The sequence below is a fragment of the Cynocephalus volans genome, chromosome 8 (genome assembly GCF_027409185.1).
Source record: "Cynocephalus volans isolate mCynVol1 chromosome 8, mCynVol1.pri, whole genome shotgun sequence".
Taxonomy (NCBI): Eukaryota; Metazoa; Chordata; class Mammalia; order Dermoptera; family Cynocephalidae; genus Cynocephalus; species Cynocephalus volans.
Window position 1 is genome coordinate 117,423,268 of NC_084467.1, and position 24,358 is coordinate 117,447,625.

Genomic DNA, 24,358 nt, shown 5'->3' on the forward strand with positions numbered 1-24,358 from the left:
AGATTCAATGCAATCCCCATCAAAATACCAATGACATTCTTCACAGGAATGGAGAAAACAATCTTACCTTTCATATGGAAAAACAAAAGGCCCTGAATAGCCCAAGAAATCCTGAACAACAACAGCAACAACAACAACAACAAAAAGCCAGAGGCATAACTCTGTCTGACTTCAAATTATACTACAAAGCTGTTGTAACCAAAACAGCATGGTACGGGTATAAAAATAGACATTCAGACCAGTGGAGTAGAATAGAGAACCCAGAAATCACTCCTCAGGCTTATAGCCATCTGATATTAGACAAAGGCAACAAAAATCTACATTGAGGAAAAAATTGCCTCCTCAACAAGTGGTGCTGGGAAAACTGGATATCCATATGCAGAAGAATGAAACTTGATATGCATCTCTCACCATACACTTAAATCAATTCAAAATGGACTAAAGACCTAGGTATAAGACCCAAAACTGTAAAATTACTAAGGTAAAATATAGGTGAAACACTTCAGCAGTTAGGTCAGGGCACAGGCTTTATGAACATGAGCCCAAAAGCAAAAGCAGCAAAAGTAAAAATAAACAAATGGGACCATATCAAACTAAAAAGTTTCTGCATAGCAAAAGAAACAATTGACAAACTTAAAAGACAACCTACAGAGTGGGAGAAAATTTTTGCCAACTATGCATCCAACAAGGGACTAATATCCAGAATATACATAGAACTCAAGCAATTATACAGTAAAAAAATAAATGACCCAATTAAAAAATGGGCAAAGGAGCTGAATAGACATTTTTCAAAGGAAGACATAAAAATGACCAACAGATAGATGAAGAAATGCTCAACATCACTAGTCACCAGGGAAATGCAAATTAAAACCACTTTGAGATACCACCTCACTCCAGTTAGACTGGCTATGATCGAAAAGACGGTGAATAACAAATGCTGATGAGGGTGTGGAGAGAAGGGAACACTACTGCACTGTTGGTGGGAATGTAAATTAGTACAACCACTTTCAAAAACAATTTTTAGGTTTCTCAAACAACTACAGATAGATCTTCCATATGATCCAGCAATCCCTCTTCTGGGTATATATCCAGAGGAATGGAAATCATCATGTCAAAGGGATACCTGCACTCCCATGTTTATTGCAGCTCTGTTTACAATAGCCAAGATATGGAACCAACCTAAACGTTCATTAATAGATGAGTGGACAAGGAAACTATGCTATATATACACTATGGAATACTACTCTGCCATAAAAAAGAATGAAATACTCCCATTTGCAACAATATGGATGAACCTGGAGAAACTTATGTTGAGTGAAACAAGCAAAGCACAAAGGGATAAATATACCTCATGTGCTCACTCATTTGTGGGAGTTAAGAGAGAAAGAAAGGCAGGAAAGAAAGACCACAGTAGTCCCATGATCCAACAGAGGGAGGGAACATTCCTAGGGCTACAAATTGGAGTGGATGGGAGAGATGGAGGGGGAGGGTGGTTGGGGGATAATTGGAAGGGGACAAAGGGTACAAAGGGAATTTCTGGTAATGAGTATATCCCCAATATGAATCTGGCCCCCACATCATGGGCAGGAGTGGGGACAATCAGCTTTGTATCTCATGAATATTCAAAATAAATAAATAAATAAATAAATAAATAAAAACATTTTTAGCTTCCAGGTATAAGTAAGAACATGCGGTATTTCCCTTTCTGTGCCTGGCTTATTTCACTTAATAATTTTCTCCAACCTCATCTATGTTGCAACAAATGGCAGAATTTCATTCTTTTGTATGGCTGAGTAGTATTCCTTGTTTATATATACCCCATTTTATTTATCCAATCACCTGTTTCAGGGCATTTAGATTGATTCAATCTCTTGGCTACTGTGAATACAGCCTCAGTAAACATTGGAGTGCAGGTATTCTTCTGACATGTTGATTTACTGACCTTTGGGTATATACCCAGCAGTGGGATGGCTGAATCCTATGGTAGTTTTATCTGTAGTTTTCGAGAAAACTCCATACTGTTTTTCATAATGGCTGTATTAATTTACATTCCCATCAACAATGTATAAGAGTTTCCTTTTCTTCACATCCTCACCAGCATTTTATCTTCTGTCTTTTTTATAACAGTCATTCTAACTGGGGTCAGATGATATCTCACTGTAGTTTTGATTTACATTTCTCTGACGATCAGTGATATTGAGCATTTTTTCATAAACATGTTGGCCATTTGCAAGTCTTCTTTTGAAAAACATCTGTTCAGTTCCTTTGTCCTTTTTTTATTATTTTAACTTCTCAACACACGTTGTAGTTGATTTTCGCAATCCTTTACCTGTTCCTCTTTTTCCCCATTTGTCCATTTTTTAATTGGATTTTTTCTTTTCTGTTGAGTTTTTTGACTTCCTTGTATATATTCTGGACATTAATCCCTTGTCAGATGCATAGTTTGCAAATATTTTCTCCAATTCTTCAGGTTGTCTTTTCACTCTGTTGATTGTTTCCTTTGCAGTGCAGAAGCTTTTTAGCTTGATATAATTCCATTTGTTTATTTTTGCCTTTGTTGCGTGTGCTTTAAAAGTCTTATTTATAAAATCTTTCTCCAGTCCTATGTCCTTCATTTTTCTTCCTGTATTTTCTTCTGGGAGTCATATAATTTCAGGTCTTACATATAAGTCTTTAATCGATTTTAAGCTGATTTTTGTATATGGTGAGAGATAGGGGTCTAGTTTCATATTTGTACATATGGATATCCAATTTTCCCAGCACCATTTAGTGAACATTCTCCAATGTATGTTCTTTGCTCCTTTTGGCTATAGGTGTATGAATTTACTTCTGTATCCTCTATCTTTTCCATTGGTCTATGTGTCTATTTTTATGCCAGTACCATGCTGTTTTGATTACTATAGCTTTGTAATATATTTTGAAGTACAGGGGTGTGATGCCCTCCACTCTTTTATTTTTGCTCAAAATTGCTTTGGCTATTTATGGTCTTTTGTTGTTCTATATAAGCTTTTTAATTTTTTTTGTCTGTTTCTATGAAGTATGTCATTATGGTTTGATAGGAAATGCATTGAATCTGTAGATCACTTTGGGTAGTGTGGTCATTTTGACAATGTTGATTCTTCCAATCCATGAGCATGGGATGTCTTTCCATTTTTATGTGTCTTAATTTTTTAATTTTTTCTTTACTTTTTAAATTTTTTTAGGTTTCCCTGTAGAGATGGTTCACCTTCTTGGTTAAATATATTCCTAGGTATTTTGTTGTTGTTGTTGTTGTTGTTCTATTGTAAATGGGATTGCTTTCTTGATTTCTTTTTCTGCTAGTTTGTTTTAATATATAGAAATGCTAATGATTTTTGTATGTTTGTTTTATACCCTGCAACTTTACTAAATTTGTTTATCAAGTCTAGGAGTTTTTTGTTAGAGTCTTTAGGTTTCTCTCTACATAAAATCATGTCATCTGCAAAGAGGGACAATTTGACTTCCTACTTTACAATTTGAATGACTTTTATTTATTTCTCTTGCATAAGTGTTCTGGCTATAACTTCCAGCACTATGTTGAATAAACGTGATGAGAGTGGTCATCCCTGTCTTGTTCCATTTCTTAGTGTAATTATCAGTATGATACTGGCTGTGGGTTTGTCATATATAGCCTTTATTGTATTAAGATAATTTCCTTCTATACCTAATTTGTTGAGAATTTTTATCATGAAAAGATATTGAATTTTATCAAATGCTTTTTCTGCATCTATCAAAATGATTATGTTTTTTCCCTTTCATTCTGTTCATAATAAATATTATGTTTATTGATTTGTCTGTGTTAAATCATCCTTACATCCCTGGAATAAATCCTGTTGATCATGGTGTATAATCTTTTTGATGTGATGTTTGGTTCAGTTTGCTAGTATTTTATTGAGTATTTTTGCAACTATGTTCATCAACAATATGGTCCTACAGTTTTCTTTTTATTGTTGTTATATCCTTGCCTGGTTTTGGTATCAGGGTATTGCTGGCCTTGTAGTACAAGTTTGGAAGAATTCTGTCCACTTTGATTTTTTGAAATAGTTTAAGAAGTATTGGAGTTGTTCCTCTTTAAAAGTTTGGTAGAATTCAGCAGAAAATCCAGGTGGTCCTGCATTTTATTTGATGGAGACTTTTTACTGTTGATTCAATCACCTTACTTATTGTTGATCTCTTCAGGATTTCTATTCCTTCTTGGTTCATTCTTGGTAGGTCATATTTGTTCAGGAATTTATCCATTTCCTCTTTTTTTTCAAATTTATTAACATATAGTTGCTCATAATAGTCTGTAATAAATCTTTAAATTTCAAGGGTATCAGTTGTAATGTCTCCCTTTGCATTTCTGATTTTATTTATTTGGGTCTTTTTTTTTCTTGGTTAGTCTGTCTAATGGTTTGCTGATTTTGTTAATCTTTTCAAAAAACAATTTTTCATTCAATCTTTTGCATTGCATTTTTAGCCTCAATTTTATTTATTTCTTATCTGACTTTTATTGTTTCTTTACTTATTTTGGGTTTGATTTGTTCTTGATTTTCTAGTTATTTGAGGTGCATTGTTAGGTGTTTATTTGAAATCTTTCTTTTTTTTCTTTTTGATGGAGGCATTTTTGCTATAAACTTTCCTCATAATACTGCTTTGTCTGTATCCCAAAGGTTATGGTATGTTGTGCTTCTGTTATCATTCATTTTGAGGAAATTTTTTATTTCCTTTTTAATCTCTCCTTTGACCTATTGGTCATTTGGAAGCATGCTGCTTAATTTCCATGTATTTGTGTATTTTCAAAAGTTCTTCTTCTTATTGATTTCTAGTTGTATTCTATTATGGTCAAAGAAAATACCTGATGTGATTTTGATTTTTTGGACTCATTGAGATTATTTTTGTGGTCTAGCATATGGTTAATTCCAGAGAATGTTCCATGTGCTGATGAAAAGAATGTATATTCTGCAGCTGTTAGATGGATGGTTCTGTAAATGTCTGTTAAGTCCATCTGATATTTCTTTGTTGATTTTTCTGTCTTGATGATCTGTCCAGTGATGAGAGTGGAGTGTTAAAATCTCAACTATTATTCTGTTGGCATCTATCTCTCCCTTTAGTCTGTATTATCTTGTGTCTTGGCGAGAATCCTTAAGATTATTAATTTGATATGATAATAGTTGGAGACCTGAGCACCCCTCTCTCAATATTGAACAGATTATCTAGGCAACAAATCAACAGAGAAACAGAGTATTTAAACCACACTTTAGACCAATTGGACTTGGCAGATATCTACACAACATTTCATCTAACAACCACAGAATATACATTCTTCTCATCAGCACATGGAACATTCTCCAGGATAGACCACATGTTAGGTCACAAATCAAGTCTCAACAAATTTAAACAAGTTGAAATCATTCCAAGTATCTCTTCAGACACAATGGACTACAACTAGAAATAAATAAACAAGTGAAACTCTGAAAATTATACAAACACCTAGAAATTAAACAACATGCTCCTGAACAACATATGGGTCCAAGAAGAAATGAACATGAAATCAGAAAATTTCTTGAAGCTAGTGAAAAAAAGACACATTATACAAAAACCTGTGGGATGCTGCAAAAGCAACACTAAAAGGGAAGTTTATTGCAATAAATTTTTACATCAAAAGAATAGAAAGATTTCAAATAAACAACCTAACACTACACCTCAAAGAACTATAAAAACAAGAACAATTCAATCCTAAAACTAGTAGATGAAAATAAATAATTAAGATCCAATCAGAACTAAGTGAAATAGGAACACAAAAATGATACAAAATATCAATGAAACAAAAAGTTGGTTTTTGAAGAAGATAAACAAAATAGACAAATCTTTAGCTGGTTAACTAAAAAAAGGAGAGAGAAGGTCCAAATAACAAAAATTAGAAATGAAAAAGGAGACATACAACCAACAAAACAGAAAAACAAAGAATCACTAGAGACTATCACAAACAACTATACAACAACAAATTTCAAAACCTGGAAGAAACAGATAAATTTCTGGACACATACAAGCTACCAAGATTGAACCAAGAAGAAACAGAAAACCTGAACAGACCAATAGCAAGCAATGAGATTGAAGCAGTATTGAGCAGTCTTCCAACAAATAAAAACCCAGGACTGGATGCCTTTACAGCCAAAGTCTATCAAGCTTTTAAAGAGGAATTAATATCACTTCTCTTCAAACTATTCCAAAAATTTGAAACTGAGGCCATTCTCCGAACTCATTCTATGAGGCCAGCATCACCCTGACACCAAAACCAGACAAACATAGAACAAAACAAGAAAAATATAGACTGATATATTTGATGAACATAGACTCAAAAATCCTCAATAAGAAATTAGGACTCAGAATACAGCAAAACATCAAAAAAAAATTATACACCATAATCAAGTGGGATTTATCCCAGGGATGCAAGGATGGTTCAATATATGCAAGTCAATAAATGTGATACACCACATCAACCAAATCAAGGACAGAAACCATATGATCATCTCAGTAGACACAGATAATGCATTTCACAAAATTCAATATCCCTTTGGGATAAAGACTCAGCAAATTAGGTATAGAAAGAAAGTATCTCAACACAATAAAAGCCACATAAGACAAACCCACTGCCAATATCATCCTGAATGGGGAAAAGTTTAAAGCTTTTTTCTTAAAGATGAAAACAAGACAAGGATGCCCACTGTCACCACTCCTGTTTCACATAGTATTGGAAATACTGGCTAGAGCAATCAGGCAAAGGAAAGATATAAATGGTATCCAGATTGGAAAAGACAAAGTGAAATTGTCCCCATTTGCAGAAGATCTGATCCTATATATAAAAAAAGCCTAAAGACTCTACAAAAAAACCTCTTAGAATTGATAAACAATTTCAGTAAAGTTGCAGGATACAAAATTGACATGCAAAAATCAGTAGTATTTTTGTACTCCAACAATGAACTAGCAAAAAAAGCAGGGCTGAGCCCGTGGCGCACTCAGGAGAGTACGGCGCTGGGAGCGCAGCAACGCTCCCACTGCAGGTTCGGATCCTATATAGGAATGGCCGGTGCACTCACTGGCTGTGTACCGGTCACAAAAAAGACAAAAAAAAAAAAAAAGCAACAAGAAAGCAAGCCCATTTACCATAGTCACCAAAAAAAATTAAAATATCTTGGAATATATTTAACCAGGAAAGTGAAAGATTTCTACAATAAAAACTATAAATCACTATTGAAATAAATTAAGGAGGACACAAAAAGAAGAAACATGTTTCATGCTCTTGGATTGGAAGCACTGACACTGAGAAAATGTCCATACTACCCAAAGTGATCTATAGATTCAATGCAATCCCTGTCAAAATACCAATGACTTTCTTCACAGAAATATTTTTTAAAAAAACAATCCTAATATTCATATGGAACAACAAAAGACCCAGAATAGCCAAAGCAATCCTGAACAAAAAATAAAAAATAAAGCCAGGGGCATAACACTATCTGAATTCAATTTACACTACAAAGCTATAGTAACCAAAACAGCATGGTACTGGCATAAAAACACACACATGGACCAATGGAATGGAATAAAGAACCCAGAAATCAACCCATAAACATAAAGCCAACTGATCTTTGACAAAGGCACCAAGAATATACATTGGCAAAGACTGTCTCTTCAATAAATCGTGCTAGGAAAACTGGACATCCACATGTACAAAAATGAAACTAGACCTGTACTTCTTGTCATATACCAAAATCAACTCGAAATGGATTGAAGACTTAAATATAAGACTTGAAACTATAAAACTCCTAAAAGAAAACAGGGGAACCACTTCAGGAAGTAGGATTGGGCATAGACTTTATGAATAGGGCCCCCAATGCACAGGCAACAAAAGGAAAAATAAACAAATGAGATTACATCAAACTAAAAAGCTTCTGCACAGAAAAAGAAACAATGAACAGAGTGAAAATACAGTCTACAGAATGCAAAAAAATATTTTCAAAATGTGCACCTGACAAAGGATTAATATCCAGAACATACACAGAATTCAAACAACTTAAAAGTAAAAAAACAAATAACTCAACTAAAAAATGAGGAAAGGATCTGAATAGGAATTTCTCAAAAAAAAAAAAAATACAAATGGCTAACAGACACATGAAAAAATGCTCAACATCACTCAGCATCAGGGAAATGCAAATGAAAACCACATTGAGATATCATCTCACCCAAGTTAGATTGGCTATTATCAAAAAGACGAGAATAAGAAATGCTGGTGAGGATGTGGAGAAAGGTGAACTCTTCTACACTGTTGGTGAAACTGTAAATTGTTGCAGCCATTATGGAAAATGCTGTGGAGTTTCCACAAACAACGACAGATAGAACTGCCATATGATCCAGCAATTCCACTGCCGAGTGTATACCCAAAGGAATGGAAATCAGAATGTCAAAGGGATTCCTGCACCTGCATATTTATCACAGCTCTATTTACAATAGCCAAGTGTTGGAATGAACCAAAACGTCCACTGGATAAGGAAATGTGGTATATTTATACAATAGAATACTACTCTGTCATAAAAAAAGAATGAAATACTGCCATTCACAGCGACATGGATAAACTTAGAGAAAATCATATTAGGAGAAATAAGCCAGGTACAGAAAGAGAAATACTACATGTTTTCACTCATAAGTGGGGGCTAAAAAATAAACAAAGAAAGAAAGATATAACAATCACAATAATATGTTGAACTTTTGAAAGGAGAGAAGAGAGCTGAGGTTACCAGAGGTGGGAAAGGAGGAGAAGGAAGTGGGTAAGGGAGCAATTGGTAAAGGGACATGAAAAATGATTACATTGTATAATGTTGAATATACTATTTATCTTGATTTGAAAAACACCTAATGCACACAGGTATTGATATTCAACTCTGTACCCCACAAATATGCACAATCAACTATGCTACAATTAAAAATAAATAAAATAAAAAGAAAGTGTACTCTTTTATTTGTTGAGATGTTTTATAAATATCAATAGGTCAAGTTGATAGAAGCTGTGGAGCAGGAATTCTATGTGCTTATTATCTTTCTACTTGTTCAATCAATTACTAAGAGTGAAATCTTAAATTCTACAGTTAGAATTTTGGATTTGTCTATTTATCTCTTCGTTTTTCTTAGTTTTTGCTTTATTTACTTTGAAGCTCTATTAGAATCATGCACATTTACGATTGTTTTGTCTCACTAATGAGTTAGCCCTTTATTATAATAAAATTTTCCTCTTATTTATAGCATATTTTTTGTCTTGATGTTTACTTTGTCTGATATTAATTTAAAAATAAAGGTGAAATACCTTTTTAGATCATTGAAAATTGAGATAATTTTTATATTACAGAAAATGCTAAAGGAGTCTCTGAAAGGTATAACCACTCCAGTATAAAGAGTTTGCACTGCATATCTTTCCCAATCCTTTTTCTTTCACTGTATTTATTTATTTTTATTTCAAGTTTATCTCTTACAAATAGAATGTATTTTGGTCTTCTCTGTTTTATTCATTCTGACAATGTCAGCCTTTTAGTGACATGTTTACTATATATTGAACATAATTATTAATATTGTTGGGTTAAACTCTATTGTTTTATTTGTCCCATTCATATGTCACTCCTCTGTTCCTCATTTTTTCTTTCTTTCATATTAAATAAATATTTATTAATATTCTATTTTATTTCTCTATTGCCTTCTTAGCTATACCTGTTGCATTCTACTTGTTATTACTCTATGGATTAACATCTGCATTCATAATTTATCACAGTCTTTCTTAAAGTTGTACCACTCCTTTTAAACAAAAGTATCTCATAACAGTGTATTTACATTTACCTCTTTCTTTGTGTTATACAAGTGTACTTCAAAAAGTGCAATCAACAGAATACAAATCTTTCCATGAACTTTTTGAATACCTTCATAGCTGTCATATGTATGGCATCTACACACATTGTATACCTCACAATAATGTCATAATATTTTTTAGTGATGACATATTTTTTTAAACAATTGAGACAAGAAAAAGATACTCTTTTATATTTATTCACCTATTTACCATTTCTGGTGATCTTATTATTTTCTGTATATCTAAAGTTTGCACGTGGTATAATTTCCCTTTGGTCTGAAAAATTTTCTTGAGCATTTCTGGTAGTGCATAAATTATCTCAATTTTCACTTATCTGAAAATATTTTTACTTTACCTTTATTTTTAATGACATTTTTGTTGGATATAGAATTCTGGTCTAACTCTAAAAAATGTCATTCAGTTATCTTCTGGCCTCAATTGTTTCCAACCAGAACTCAAGTGAAATTATTATTGTTCCCTACTATGTAATATGTTACTTTAATTGGCTGACTTCAAAGAATTTTTTTTTATCCTTGGTTTTAAATTTTTGATTTTGATGTACATTGATTTGGTGTTCTTTTTATTTATCCTACTTGGGGCTTCACTGAGATTCTTGGATCTGAAAGGTTATATTTTTCAAAAATTTGGGAAATTTGGAGCCAACATGACTTCAAATATTATTTGACACATTCTATTCTCTTTTTTTGAGACTCCAAATATATGTATATTAGATTTCTTGTATTGTTGCACAGGTCATTGAGACTCTGGTGTTTTTTTACTATTATTGTTCATTTTTTTCTCTGTTCTTCAGATTTAGTCCATTCTATTGATCTATCATCAAGTTTGTTCTTTATTCTGCCTTTCTTCTACCAACTCCAGTCTATTTTCTTCTATCAAATACAATCTATTTTAAGCAGATTAGTACATTTTTCTCAAATATTTTAATTTCCAGTTCTAGATTTCTTAACTGAGAATGCACATCTGTTTACTCATAATAAGCATATTTTCCTGTAAGCTCTATATGCCACATACTACCTTGAATCTATATATACTAGCTGCTTTAAAGTCCCTGACTAATTTGAGTTTTCTTAAGGTTGATTTAGATAGACTGCTTTTTTCTTAACAATTGGTCACAATTTTCTGTTTGTTCCCATGTTGAACATTTTATAACTGAATAATGAACATTGTGGATGAAAAATTGTAGAGATTCTGGATTCGTTAACCTTGCTACACTTGCTATCCCTGAGCAGGCTCAATGTCAGGAAGCCTCACTAGAACACAATGCTTGCAATTGACAAACTCATTCACCTTGATTTCCTCCTACCAATAAATGCAAGAATGAAATTCACCAACTGAGTTAGACCATTCTCTTCTCTGGTGTTTCACAGTACTCTATGTATAACACCAATCACACCGTATTGAAACGTGTTGTAAGCACATGTTAGTTGCTCAAAGCAAAGCTCATGTCTTATTCATCTTTGTGTTTCTAGTGCCTGACCCAGTGTCTGACACTTACAATGGGCATGCATGTCATATTTGTTGAAGTAACAGATTAAGTAATTAAAAGTCAGAAACAATACAACACTAACACAAAGTTCATAAAATACTGGAATGTGTAGGTCTTTAAATTCAGAAGCGAAGACTCTGAAATAAGCTCAGTTCCAACTGAAGATACAATGAACCGCAACAGAAGATACAGTTAAGTATCCAGGGTATACATTTAAAGAAATATATTCATGATAATCAATATACTATATTTACAAAGGCAGGGAAGGAACTAGAACGTTTCAGAAAGAGTCTCAATACAGAAAGAAGTGAAGCTTTAGCATCTAAAAAATAAAGTTTACTTATTCATCATAATATATTCCCTGATGATAGTCAATAAATTGTGTGTGTGTTTTTACATATAGATAGAGTAATAGAAAGCCTGGAATTTAGGATTAGCATATTTGTAATTGAACTTCTGTTTGAGTCCCCCTTCTATCTGTCAATGATGTATGTGATCTTGGGAAAATCATTTAAACTATCCAACCTGCAGTGGATTGATCTGAAAAATGGGGCATTAGTACTTATCTTACAGGAATGCTATGAGAATCAAATGAAACCTTTGTGAATTGTAAAGGGCTATGTAAATATTAGGATGGTTATTAAATGAAATAATGCAAATAAGATATTTCTTACCACAATGCTCATTACATCTAAAACTCCCAAATGTTAGCTCCCTCCCCACAAAAATGCACGTGTATACACACATGTTCACACACATACACATGCATGTACACACCTTAGCAGCAACTACAAAACTGATTTGGGTTCTTGCATCCTTTAAATATTTCTTTTTAAAAGTTAAGTTCTGTGTGCCACATGCTTCCTGTATGTTTTTGGCTTAATTTTATCTCTCCTGCCCACTCCCCTCCTTTTTCTCCTCCCAGAAACGTTTGTACCCATTAATAAAATGTTGTATTCTACTTTTGTTGAAAGTACTGCAACTATCTTTTATTTAATTCATCATGGGTTGCAATCAGGGAATGTGGAAAGATATTAGGTATACTTGTTTTTTCTCTAGAAAAGCTACAAAGCCAACACTGAAAGTCATACTTCAGAAGTTTTAAGATCCATAATAAACTTTTTATAGTTTTTTTCTAAAAGAAAATTTTTTAACATTTTAAATCTTGATTTTATATGTCAATTTATCAAGCAATCATTTTTAAGTTTGTCAAAGTCATTGCCCTGGTTAGGACTAAAACATATTAATTTAGTGTTAGTCCAGTTTACTTAAAAAAAAAAAAAAAAAAGACCTTCACAGTGCAGTTTTAAGTGACTATGTAATGTAAATACATAGTAAATAGACAACTGAATCTATGGAGTAAGTATGAAATGCTTGTAGGCAATCTTGCAGTGGAGAAAATAGTTTCAAGTATGCTCCCAGGACTGTCACCCACTCCATTATTTTCTCTGTTAGTTGACTTTAGATGAGGGAAGTCTATATAGCACAGAGGGAATATGATTGATAGGATGTATCTATCAAAAAAATAAATAAAACAGCACCTGGATACCCTTGGATAAGACCTCAGCTTAATAAGTATTCACAGAATCATCCATCCAAAGGTACATTAAGCACCTGCTTTTTACCAGGCTAATATTCAGCATGGCAATGGGCACATAGAGAGGATTAAAACACCTGCCCTCCTAACATTTCTGGCTTTGGGGGGTTTGTATGTCTATGCTCAGGCTCTTCTCTTTCCTTTGATTGCCCTTCCTCATCCCTCTCAGACATCAATTGACCCAATGCCACAAAAAGCTAATTAAATATTATCTCTATATAAATTCTTTTCTGACCTTCTAAATAGATTTGACCAGTTCCTTTTTTAAAACAAAACCCCTGACCCCAAACAACAATCCTGTACACATGCCTACAGCAAGTATTTGTTCTTTTTGTTATTTTGTCTGCTTTCCTCGTTGGACTGTGAATAGCATGAATCAGAGTCTCTGCATTACTCTTTATTGTTACCCTGGAGCTAGTTAATTGCTTGACACATAGGGCTTAAGAAATGTACATAGATGGAATAAATAAATAATATGGACATTTTGCTGATGAACAAAAAAGCTGAACAAAATAAGTACAGAAAAGATAGAGGTGTTTGTAATGTGCTGAAGAAGAGAGATAAAGGAACATGTGTAGAGTGAGATATTGGAGAAAAATGTTGATAATGATCATGAAAATAATTATAACAAAAACAATTAAGATGATAAAAATAGCCAACACATTAGCCAGCAATTTAAGTATTATGAATAGATTATAGGAGGCAGCAACAAAATGACTCACAATTCCTGATTCATCCTACTTGGAGGATCTGTGAACACTTAGGCCTGCCCACTCTTGTATTGTTGCACTTCTCTTGTAGAAGTTGTTCCTCCAGTGGGTCTAAAGCCATGCAAAGTGTGTAAACAACCAACAGTAGCATGGTAATAACTCTTTCATGAGGTATCGGAGGAAAGGGGAATAGTGTTTAAGTACTTAGGGAATGGGGGTAAGGAGGGATGGACCCATCCAACACCCATTATCCCTCAACCTCGCAGCTAAGAACAACCCACACTTTCCATGTTCTCCAACTCAGTGAAAACAAATAGCAGTGTCCCTCTAGGCAAAAACGGACAAGGTCAAAGGATGTTTATCTAAGAGAGTCTAAGGAAATTGTGGAAGTAAATGGCCTATAAAGGAGGGAAGTTGCATCTGGTCTCATATTTCTTCTTGGATTTAAAGAAAGAAATACTTATATCAGAGCAAATTTTTAAAGAATATGATGGAAAGTCACATTCACATTTATATTCAAAATTTAGTGAATAATTTCAAAACATTAAAAGAAAACCTTCAATGCCCACCCAAACACCTCCTAAGAAACTATGAACCTCAGGTTGAGACATCTCTTCTAGAAGAATATCAGATTCTGGTAATCAGAGAGACCCTGACATCAACTATTATGACACTCATTGGGACAGCCTGCCCCAAGGGAACACTGTGCAGAGGACCCTCCACTTCCAGGATTCTACCTCCTCACATAGGGCTCTGTAGAACAGAGAAAATCACAGGTCACCTAGAAGATGCTCCGACTTATTTCCATAGTTTGGAACAGAAAAATAAAACTGGAAAGCAAGGGGTAGGAACTGACTTAGGGATGGAATAACAATGGGTGCTGTGAGTGTGTGAAAACAGATGTTTCCATATCTGTGTCTCTTAGAAAGTATCTTCCAGCTCTGTCTCAGAGTAGAAATAAACTTCGGTGTGAATATCCATAAAATAAAACATTCTTGCAATCTCCTCTATTGAGGAAATGAAATAATGCAGCATTACTATGGTTAGTCTTGATTTAAATAAGTATCTGGGAAGTTTGAAGTTTACACTGTTTACTGAGAGAATAGAATTTAATGGCATTTACCTTGGACTCTGGAATTCGTACAACCAATACCTAAGATAACTACTTCAAAGCCACTGCAGCTACTACATGTAAATTAAAAATCTAAAAAGCTTTCATAATTTGAAAAAAGAAGAGTTTTTATGAAAAATGCATCCAGATAAAAATGTAGTTACAAAGAAAAGCAACATTCTCTCCCTGCTTATCCTCTAGGGAACAACAGAGATTTTTTTGCCTTGATTGCACAGAAGGAAGAATGTACTAGAAATGAATGTTATTTAAGGATCTAATATGGCTGGATAATGAAAGAAAGGACCCTTTTCTGTGAAGCTGTTTGTTTTTCTATCAGCAAGAATTAATAAAATCCTTCCTAAAATTACCATTATGGGGTGCATAATGTAATTGCTAAGAGTAAACGCTTTCTCTTTTGTACCTGAAGAGAAATAAAAGCTGCTGTCTCTGCTGCTCATTTTCCTAAGATCCCTTCCACCTGTTTTCCCACTGCCTCTTCTCCACATACCCTCACCAGACTAGGTCAAGGATTTGACTACCAAAGGGCCAGGTAAAGTGAGGGCCAGAAGAGATTTCAAAACCAAAATCCTCAGGCACATAAACAAGTAGTCTAATCTAGTTTGCAGTGTTTCTTGTAGCTGGTAACAAAATTCACCAGAGCAGAAACCCTGCCTTTTGAGTTCCCTAGGACATGAAAAAGAAAAGTATCTCTATTCCCTGACATCATTATTGACAAACATTGCACCTGATCATCGTGTGTGTTGTGGCATGTTTATGAGTAGACACACATTACATGGGGCTAAAGGTCTTTTAACAAAATGATCCAACCTGTTAAGAAATGTTTCTGCTCACAGCTCTGCATAAGATATCCTTGACCTCCTTGTTCCTCAGATTGTAAACAGCAGGGTTCTTTTTCTATTTAACTTTCTGACTTCAGCTTGAGGTAGGCAGTGGAGGCATAGCCATAGTAGACAATGACCACAGTGAGGTGTGAGGCACAGGTGGCAAAGGTCTTCTTCCACCCTCTGCTGAGGCAATTTTAAAGATGGATGAGATAATAAAGGACATAGGAGATGTGGATTAAGCCTATGTGCACAAAAATCCCAGATGAACTTCCACCATAATTGATTATCTCATTGATAGTGGCATCAGTGCAAGAAAGTTTCATGACTGGGTAAATGTCCCAGAAGAAGAGATCCACCACTTTGTCACAGAAAGGCAAATTGAACATGGCTGTCACATGGAGAACTGTCATAACCAGACCAGTACCAAAGGACCCAAAAACCAACTGGACCACATGTCTTTGCTCATGATGACCACGTACCTCAGGAGCTCGCAATGGCTACAGAGCAGTCATAGACCATGGTTGTGAATTGGAAGCAATTGTTAGTGGCCAATATCACAATTAAGAACATTTGGATTGTACATCCTGCCAAGGAGATGGGCTAGTTAAGAAAAATGAGACTAGAAAGCATTCATGGGACAATGACCAGTGTGTACACCAACTCTGAAGTAGCCAGCATGCTCAGGACGAAGTACATGGGGGTGTGGAGATGATGGTCAATGTGGATGATGGTCATGATGATGATGTTACCAGCCAGAGTTAAAGTGTAGATGGTTAGGATACCCCACATCAATCAGTCATTGAACATGGGCTGCTGCAGGAAGGAGGCATGACCTTGGGTAAGTTGGCTCTCTGCAGCTGACACTGAGCCCCCAGGGACTGATTTCAGAGGGCTGAGCAGTACCTCCAGCATTGGGAGCAACATGTCTCTCATTCCTGATAGGAGATTTTAAAAATTATGTGAAAATAGGGAGAAGCGGAAGATCTGTAGAGACAATACGCCCTGCAGTGCCCATGCGTGACCCAACATGTAGGACTCACAACTGCCACATGACTCCCAAGCCCAGCCAAGTGTGCATGAATCAGGGAGGCATCCAGCCAGAGAAGCATAAGATCCACAGAGACCACGCATCCTGTGGTGCCGGTGTGTGACCCAGCAGGTAGGCCTCACCACTGCCGCCCAACTCTATCACCAGCCTAGTTGAGTGCATGCTGACCAGAGAGGCACCTCCCTGGAGAGGCCCAAGACCCAAGGCAACCACCCACCCAAGGCAGTAGGGGCCTACCGAGCAGACGCTGAGGCAGCTATACCAAACTGGCAGCCCCAGCAGCATCCTAGCCAGACAATAGTGTCAAGCCAGTGGACCATGAAATTCCCTGACACAATGACTAAACATCAAAGGAAAGATACCAGAAATATGAAAAATCAAGAAAGTACAGCACCAAAGGGTAATAACTCTCAAGGTCTAGATCCTATAGAACAAGAAGCCCTTGAAATGTCGACAAGGAAATTCGAGTGACAATTCTAAGGAAACTAAATAAGATACAAGAAAATTCACCTAGACAACACAATGAAACAAGGAAAAGTATAAAGCACCTGAAAGAAAAAATGTACAAGGATATCAATGCCCTTTAAAAGAATGTAGCAGAGATTGTTGAGCTGAAGAATTCATTCAATAAAATAAAAATACAACAGGGAGTTTAACCAGCAGGCTTGCAGAAGCAGATGAGAGAACTTCTGACCTTGAAAATGGGCTGTTTGAAATAACACAGGCAGACCAAAAAAAAGAAAAAAGAATTAAAAACATTGAAGAAAATCTAAGAGAGATATCTGAGAACCTTAAGCACTCAAATATCCAAGTCATGGGTACTCCATAAGGGGAGGAAAAAGGAGATTGTATTGAAAACATATTCAACAAAATAGTGACAGAAAACTTCCCAGGTATAGGAAAAGACACATATCTTCAGATTCGGGAAGCTCAGAGATCCCCAAATGTATTCAACCCAAAAAGTTCTTCTCCAAGACATGTTATAGTCAAATTGGCAAAACTAAAAGACAAAGAGAGAATCTTAAAAGCTGCAAGAGAGAAGCATCAAATCACCTATAAGGGAGCCCCAATCAGACTAACATCAGACTTTTCATCACAAACCCTAAAAGCCAGAAAGGAATGGGATGATATATTCAAAATTCCAAAAGACAGAGATTGTCAACCAAGAATACTCTACCTGCAAGGCTATCCTTCCAAAATGAAGAGCAAACAGTATATTTCTCAGACAAACAAAAACTGTGGGAGTTCACTACCACACGACCACCCTTACAAGAAATTCTCAAGGTAGTACTGGGTTTGGTACCTGCAAAACAAATACCACTGCCATAAAAACCCAAGAAAAATCAAAACCCACTAGTAAAATAAAAATGGCAACAATGAAGAGAAAACAAAAAAAAAAGTTTATCTACAACACAAGTAACCAACAAATACAGAAAAAAAAACAAAACAGTAAATCAGAAAGAAAGGAACAAAAGACACTTAAGACATCCAAACAAAAATCAGTAAAACACTAGGATTAAATCAACACTTTTCAATAACAACTCTTAATGTAAAAGGATTAAATTCCCCAATCAAAAGACACAGACTGGCTGAGTGGATTAAAAAGGAGGACCCAACTATATGCTGCCTTCAAGAGACCCACCTAACCTATAAAGTCTCACATAGACTAAGAGTGAAAGGATGGAAAAAGATTTACCATGCAAACAGAAATGAAAAACGAACTGGAGTAGCAATTCTTATATCTGATAAAATAGACTTTAAACTAAAAACCATAAAAAGAGATAATGAGGGCCACTACATAATGATAAAAGGATTGATCCATCAAGAAGACATAACAATCATAAATATATGCACACCCAATGTCGGAGCAGCCACATTTATAAAGCAAATTCTATTAGACCTAAAGAAGGAAATAGACACTAATACAATAATAGCAGAGGACATGAACACCCCACTGTCAACATTGGGCAGATCATCTAGGCAAAGAATCAGAAGAGAAACACAGGATCTAAACAACATTCTAGACCAATTGGACTTCGCAGATATCTGCAGAACATTCCATCCAACAACCTCAGAATATTCATTCTTCTCATCAGCACATGGATCATTCTCCAAGATAAATCACATATTAGGTCACAAATCAAGTCTCAACAAATTCAAAAAAAATTGGAATTATCTCTTGTATTTTCTCAGACCACAATGGATTAAAAATAGAAATTAATAACAAATGAAATTCTGGAAATTATACAAACACATGGAAATTAAATAGCATTCTATTTAATGACATATGGGTCCAAGAAGAAATCAAACTGGAAATAAAAAAGTTTATTGAAACTAATGAAAATAATGATACATCATACCAAAACCTGTGGGATACTGCAAAAGCATTACTAAAGGGGAAATTTATTGCATTAAATGCTTACTTCAGAAGAATGGAAAGATGGCAAGTGAACAACCTAACACTTCACCTTAAAGAACTAGAAAAACAAGAACAATCCAAACCCAAAGTCAGCAGATGGAAAGAAATCATTAATATCAGAGCAGAACTTAATGAAATTGAAACTCAAAAAACAATGCAAAAAATCAATGAATCAAAAAGTTGTTTTTTGAAAAGATAAATAAAATCAGCTAACTGTTAGCACAGCTAACTAAAAAAAAGAAGAGAGAAGATCCAAACAATAAAAATTAGAAATGAAAAAGGTGATATTACAACTGATACATCTGAAATACAAAGAATCATTTGAGACTACTGTAAACAACTATATGCCAACAAATTTGAAAATCTGGAGGAAATGGATAAATTTCTGGACACATACAAACTACCAAAACTGAACCAAGATGATGTAGAAAATCTTAACAGACCAATAACAATAAAAGAGATTGAAGCCATTATCAGAAGGCTTCCAACAAAGAAAATCCCAGGACCAGATAGATTCACAGCAGAATTTTACTAAACATTCAAAGAGGAATTGGCATCAATTCTCCACAAACTATTCCAAAAGATTGAAACAGAGGCGATTCTCCAAAACTCATTCTATGAAGCAAACATCATCCTGATACCAAAACCAGGTAAAGATACAATTAAAAAAGAAAACTACAGGCCAATATCCTTGATGAATATAGATGCAAAAATCCTCAATAAAATTGTGGCTAACAGAATACAAACACACGTACGCAAAATTATACACCACGATCAAGTGGGATTCATCCCAGGGATGCAAGGTTGGTTCAACAGATGCAAATCAATAAATGTGATACACCATATCAATAAAATCAAACACAAAGACCATATGATCATCTCTATAGATGCTGAAAAAGCATTTGATAAAATTCCACATTTATTCATGACAAAGACCCTCTATAAGTTAGGTATAGATGGAAAGTATCTCAACATAATTAAAGCCATATATGATAAACCCACTGCCAATATCATCTTAAATGGGGAAAAGCTGAAAGCTTTTCCTTTAAAAACAGGAACTACAGAAGGATGCCCACTCTCACCACTCCTATTCAACATAGTGTTGGAAGTACTAGCCAGAGCAATCAGAGAAGAGAAGGAAATAAAGGGCATCCAGACTGGAAAAGATGAAGTCAAACTATCCCTGTTTGCAGATGGCATGATCCTATATATCGAATAGCCTAAAGCCTCTACAAAGACACTCTTGGAGTTGATAAATGATTTCAGCAAATAGCAGGATACAAAATCAACACAAAAAAATCAGTAGCATTTCTATTCTCCAATAGTAAACATGCAGAAAGAGAAATCAAGAAAGCTTGCCCATTTACAATAGCCACCAAAAAATAAAATACTTAGGAATACAGTTAACCAAGGATATGAAAACTCTCTATAATGAGAAATACAAACCACTGCTGAGAGAAATTAAAAAGGATACAAGAAGATGGGAAGATATCCCATGCTCTTGGATTGGAAGAATCAACATTGTGAAAATGTCCAATTTACCCAAACTGATATACAAATTCAATGCAATCCCCATCAAAATTCCAGTGAAATTTTTCTCAGAAATGGAAAAATCTATCCAGACATTTATATGGAATAACAAAAGACCATGCATAGCCAAAGCAATTCTGAGCAAAAAAATAAAGCTGTAAGCATAACACTACCTGACTTTAAACTATACTACAAAGCTATAATAACCAAAACAGCATGGTACTGGCATAAAACAGACACACTGATCAATGGAATAGAATAGAGAATCCAGAAATCAACCCACACACCTACAGCCATCTGATATTTGACAAAGGCACCAAGCCTATGCACTGGGGAAGAGATTGCCTCTTCAGCAAATGGTGCTGAGATTACAGGATATCAATATGCAGGAGAATGAAACTAGACCCATACCTCTCACCATATACCAAAATAAACACAAAATGGAATGAAGAATTAAATATACACCCTGAAACAATAAAGTTCTTAAAGAAAACATAGGAGAAACACTTCAGGAACTAGGACTGGACACAGACTTCATGAATACGACCCCAAAAGCACAGGCAACCAAAGGAAAAATAAACAAATGGGATAATATCAAACTAAAAAGCTTCTGCACAGCAAAAGAAACAATTAACACAGTTAAGAGACAACCAACAGAGTGGGAGAAAATATTTGCAAAATATACATCTGACAAAGGATTAATATCCAGAATATAAAAGGAACTGAAACAACTTTACAACAAAAAAACAAGTAACCCAAATAAAAAATGGGTAAAAGAGCTAAATAGGCATTTCTTAAAGGAAGATATATGAATGGCCAACAGACATATGACAAAATGCTCAACATAATTCAGCATTCTGGAAATGCAAATCAAACCTGCACTGAGATACCATCTAACCCCAGTTTGGATGGCTAATATCCAAAAGACTGTGAATGATAAATACTGGCGAGATTACAGAGAAAAAGGAACTCTCATACATTGTTGGTGGGACCGTAATATGGTGCAGCCTCTATGGAAAATGGTATGGAGGTTCTTCAAACAATTGCAGATAGATCTACCATATTCCCCAGCTATCCCACTGCTGGGAATATACCCAGAGGAATGGAAATCATCAAGTCGAAGGTATACCTGTTCCCCAGTGTTCATCACAGCACTCTTTACAATAGCTAAGAGTTGGATCCAGCCCAAATTACCATCATCAGATGAGTGGATACAGAAAAGGTGGTATATCTACACAATGGAATACTACTGTGTTATAAAAACGAATGAAATACTGCCATTTGCAATGACATGAATGGACCTAAGGAGAATTATATTAAGTAAAACCAGTCAGGCACAGAAAGAGAAATATCACATATTCTCACTTATTTGTGGGAGCTAAAAATAAATAAATAAATACACAAACAAATGGGTGGGGGAGAGAAGACACAACAATTACAATTCCTTGAAGTTGATACGACAAGCAAACAGGAAGGACATTGTTGGGAGGGTGGGGGGAGAGGGAGGAGGGAGGGAGGTTTCGGTAATGGGCCACAATAATCAACCACATCGTATAATGATAAAATATAATAAAAAAAATAAATTTTTTAAGTGTAGATGGTTAGGAAAACCACAGAGGTTTATCTGATACTTCCCAAAACTGCAGAATCCCAAGAAGATGAATTCTGTCACTTCTGTAAAGTTCTTTCTCTGAATTCTGATACATCAGTGGCTAAAAATAATAAAGGTAGTTATCAAGGGGGATATTCTCATCAGCAATTGAACTCTGAAACAAGGGGCAATGATAGCTGAACTGAAAGAGTGAGCCCAATTCCCTCCTTTGTGACCAGCAAGCCCATGCTTGGGGTCCTTGCATGTGAAGACAGAAACCTACTTCTACTTCTGCCTCTTTGAGGTTTATACCTATGAACATTATCACTGTGCAACAAACTATTTTGGGGGCATGGAGAACACTTCTGAGCACATTCTCACTTCACAGACACTATAGTGATATTAGGAAGGGGAAAATACCATCAAGAAGGAAGTCATGCTGTGTGTTTCAACCAATAATGACATCTGCCATTTAAAACAAACCCTTTTAAGAAGGAGGGATACCAGTAAAGTGCATGTCAAGAAAACCATAAAGATGAGTGTTTGAAGAAAAAAGATATGTAGCAGTATGAAGTATTCAAGGAGGACAACTTTGAGAGTGGTCACTAGATTTGGTGACAGGGTCACCAAGGACATTTTCACAGTGCTTCAGTTAAATTCTGAATGTAGAAACAATTTCAGAGAGGTAGCATGATCCAAACATGTCATAATACCCTCAAAGCAGAACAACTACAAAACAACATTTGCTATGATCACTCCACTGAAATTGATCACTCAATTTCCACCAAAGAAATCTTTTCTGTTGATTCTGGCAGTCCTTGTAAGTGAAGTCAGAAGAGGGTTATGATTAAGAAAACATTGTTTAGTTTTCACTATAACATAAAAGGATTAGGACAATTTGAGGATGTAAGGGAATATAAGCTCCAGAGTTGAGAAAGGAGGAGGAAGAGGTTTGCTAGCCATTTGAAGCACACTGGATTATTCCTTTTTAAAAATCTGGTGAACAGACATTTGATATAATTACAGGAAGCAGAGCATTCTAGTCCCCCTTGTCAAAAAAGTGAGTGTACATAAGCTGTATGAAGAGCACACAGCTGGTCCTGTGGTTCTCTGTAGTGGTCATCTCATTGTTCTCTCTCTTTTTATTTTCAGAATTCCTGAAATAGACTTCCTCTCTCATTATTCTCTGCAAGTTGGCTTTGCCATGTTCATGCCCATGAAATTGTTTGCTCAAATGTCACCAAAGAAGTCTCCACTGCTATATCCACCAGACTTTTCTTTTTCCTCTTTTTCTCATCCTTCTCTACTTCGTTGACACTTCTGATCCCTGCCTCGTGGAAACATTCACTGACCTTGATTTCCATGACACCACGCTATTTTTCTCTCTTTCTAGCACTCATTTAGTTACTTTCCACGAATCTCCTCATTTCACCTATACCGTAATAACATATGCTATTCTCTGGCCAATCCTTGGCCTTTGCTTTTTTCTCTCCATACTTTCCCTGTCAGATTTTTCTGTTACCATTTTTATGTTGATTGCTCTCAAATCTCTATTTCTATCACCAATTCTTTCCCCATGTCTCCAGCTTGACATTGAAAAAGTCCTCTTGACTTTTCTACTCGTGCATCTTGAAATTATAATGCATTTCATATTTCTGAAAGCAAACTAAACATTGACCCCTCTTGTATTTAGAAAAAAAGCTCTGCATTTAAACTTTTCTGGCTTCCTCATCGACCTCACCATGATTCCAATCAGAGTCAGCATTTTGGAGCCACATCTACCTTAACCTCACATTCAGTGGGCTTTTGGCTTAAATTATGTCTCCTGTCTGTCCCAATTTGGGAATTCACAATGACCCATTTAAGATTACGGTACCAAACCCTCTAGCCAGGATAATAAAACATATTCCCATTCTAAAATGTGCATGGATATTCAGAGGACTAAGAATGTCAAAACAATTTTGAGAAGAAGTACAAAGTTAAACAACTTGTACCACTTCATTTGAACATGGTAGTAATCAAGATAGTGTGATATTGGTGCAAGGACATACAGTGAAATAAAGGGAAGAGTCCAAAAATAGACCCACATATATATGGTCAACTGATTTTTT

General features: G+C 35.2%; 1 pseudogene; it reads right to left on the reverse strand.

Annotated features, from left to right (window-relative positions):
• Window positions 1-15,645: 15,645 nt before the first annotated feature.
• LOC134384346 (olfactory receptor 10J5-like) lies at window positions 15,646-23,611 on the reverse strand (annotated as a pseudogene).
• Between the last annotated feature and the right edge of the window lie 747 nt (window positions 23,612-24,358).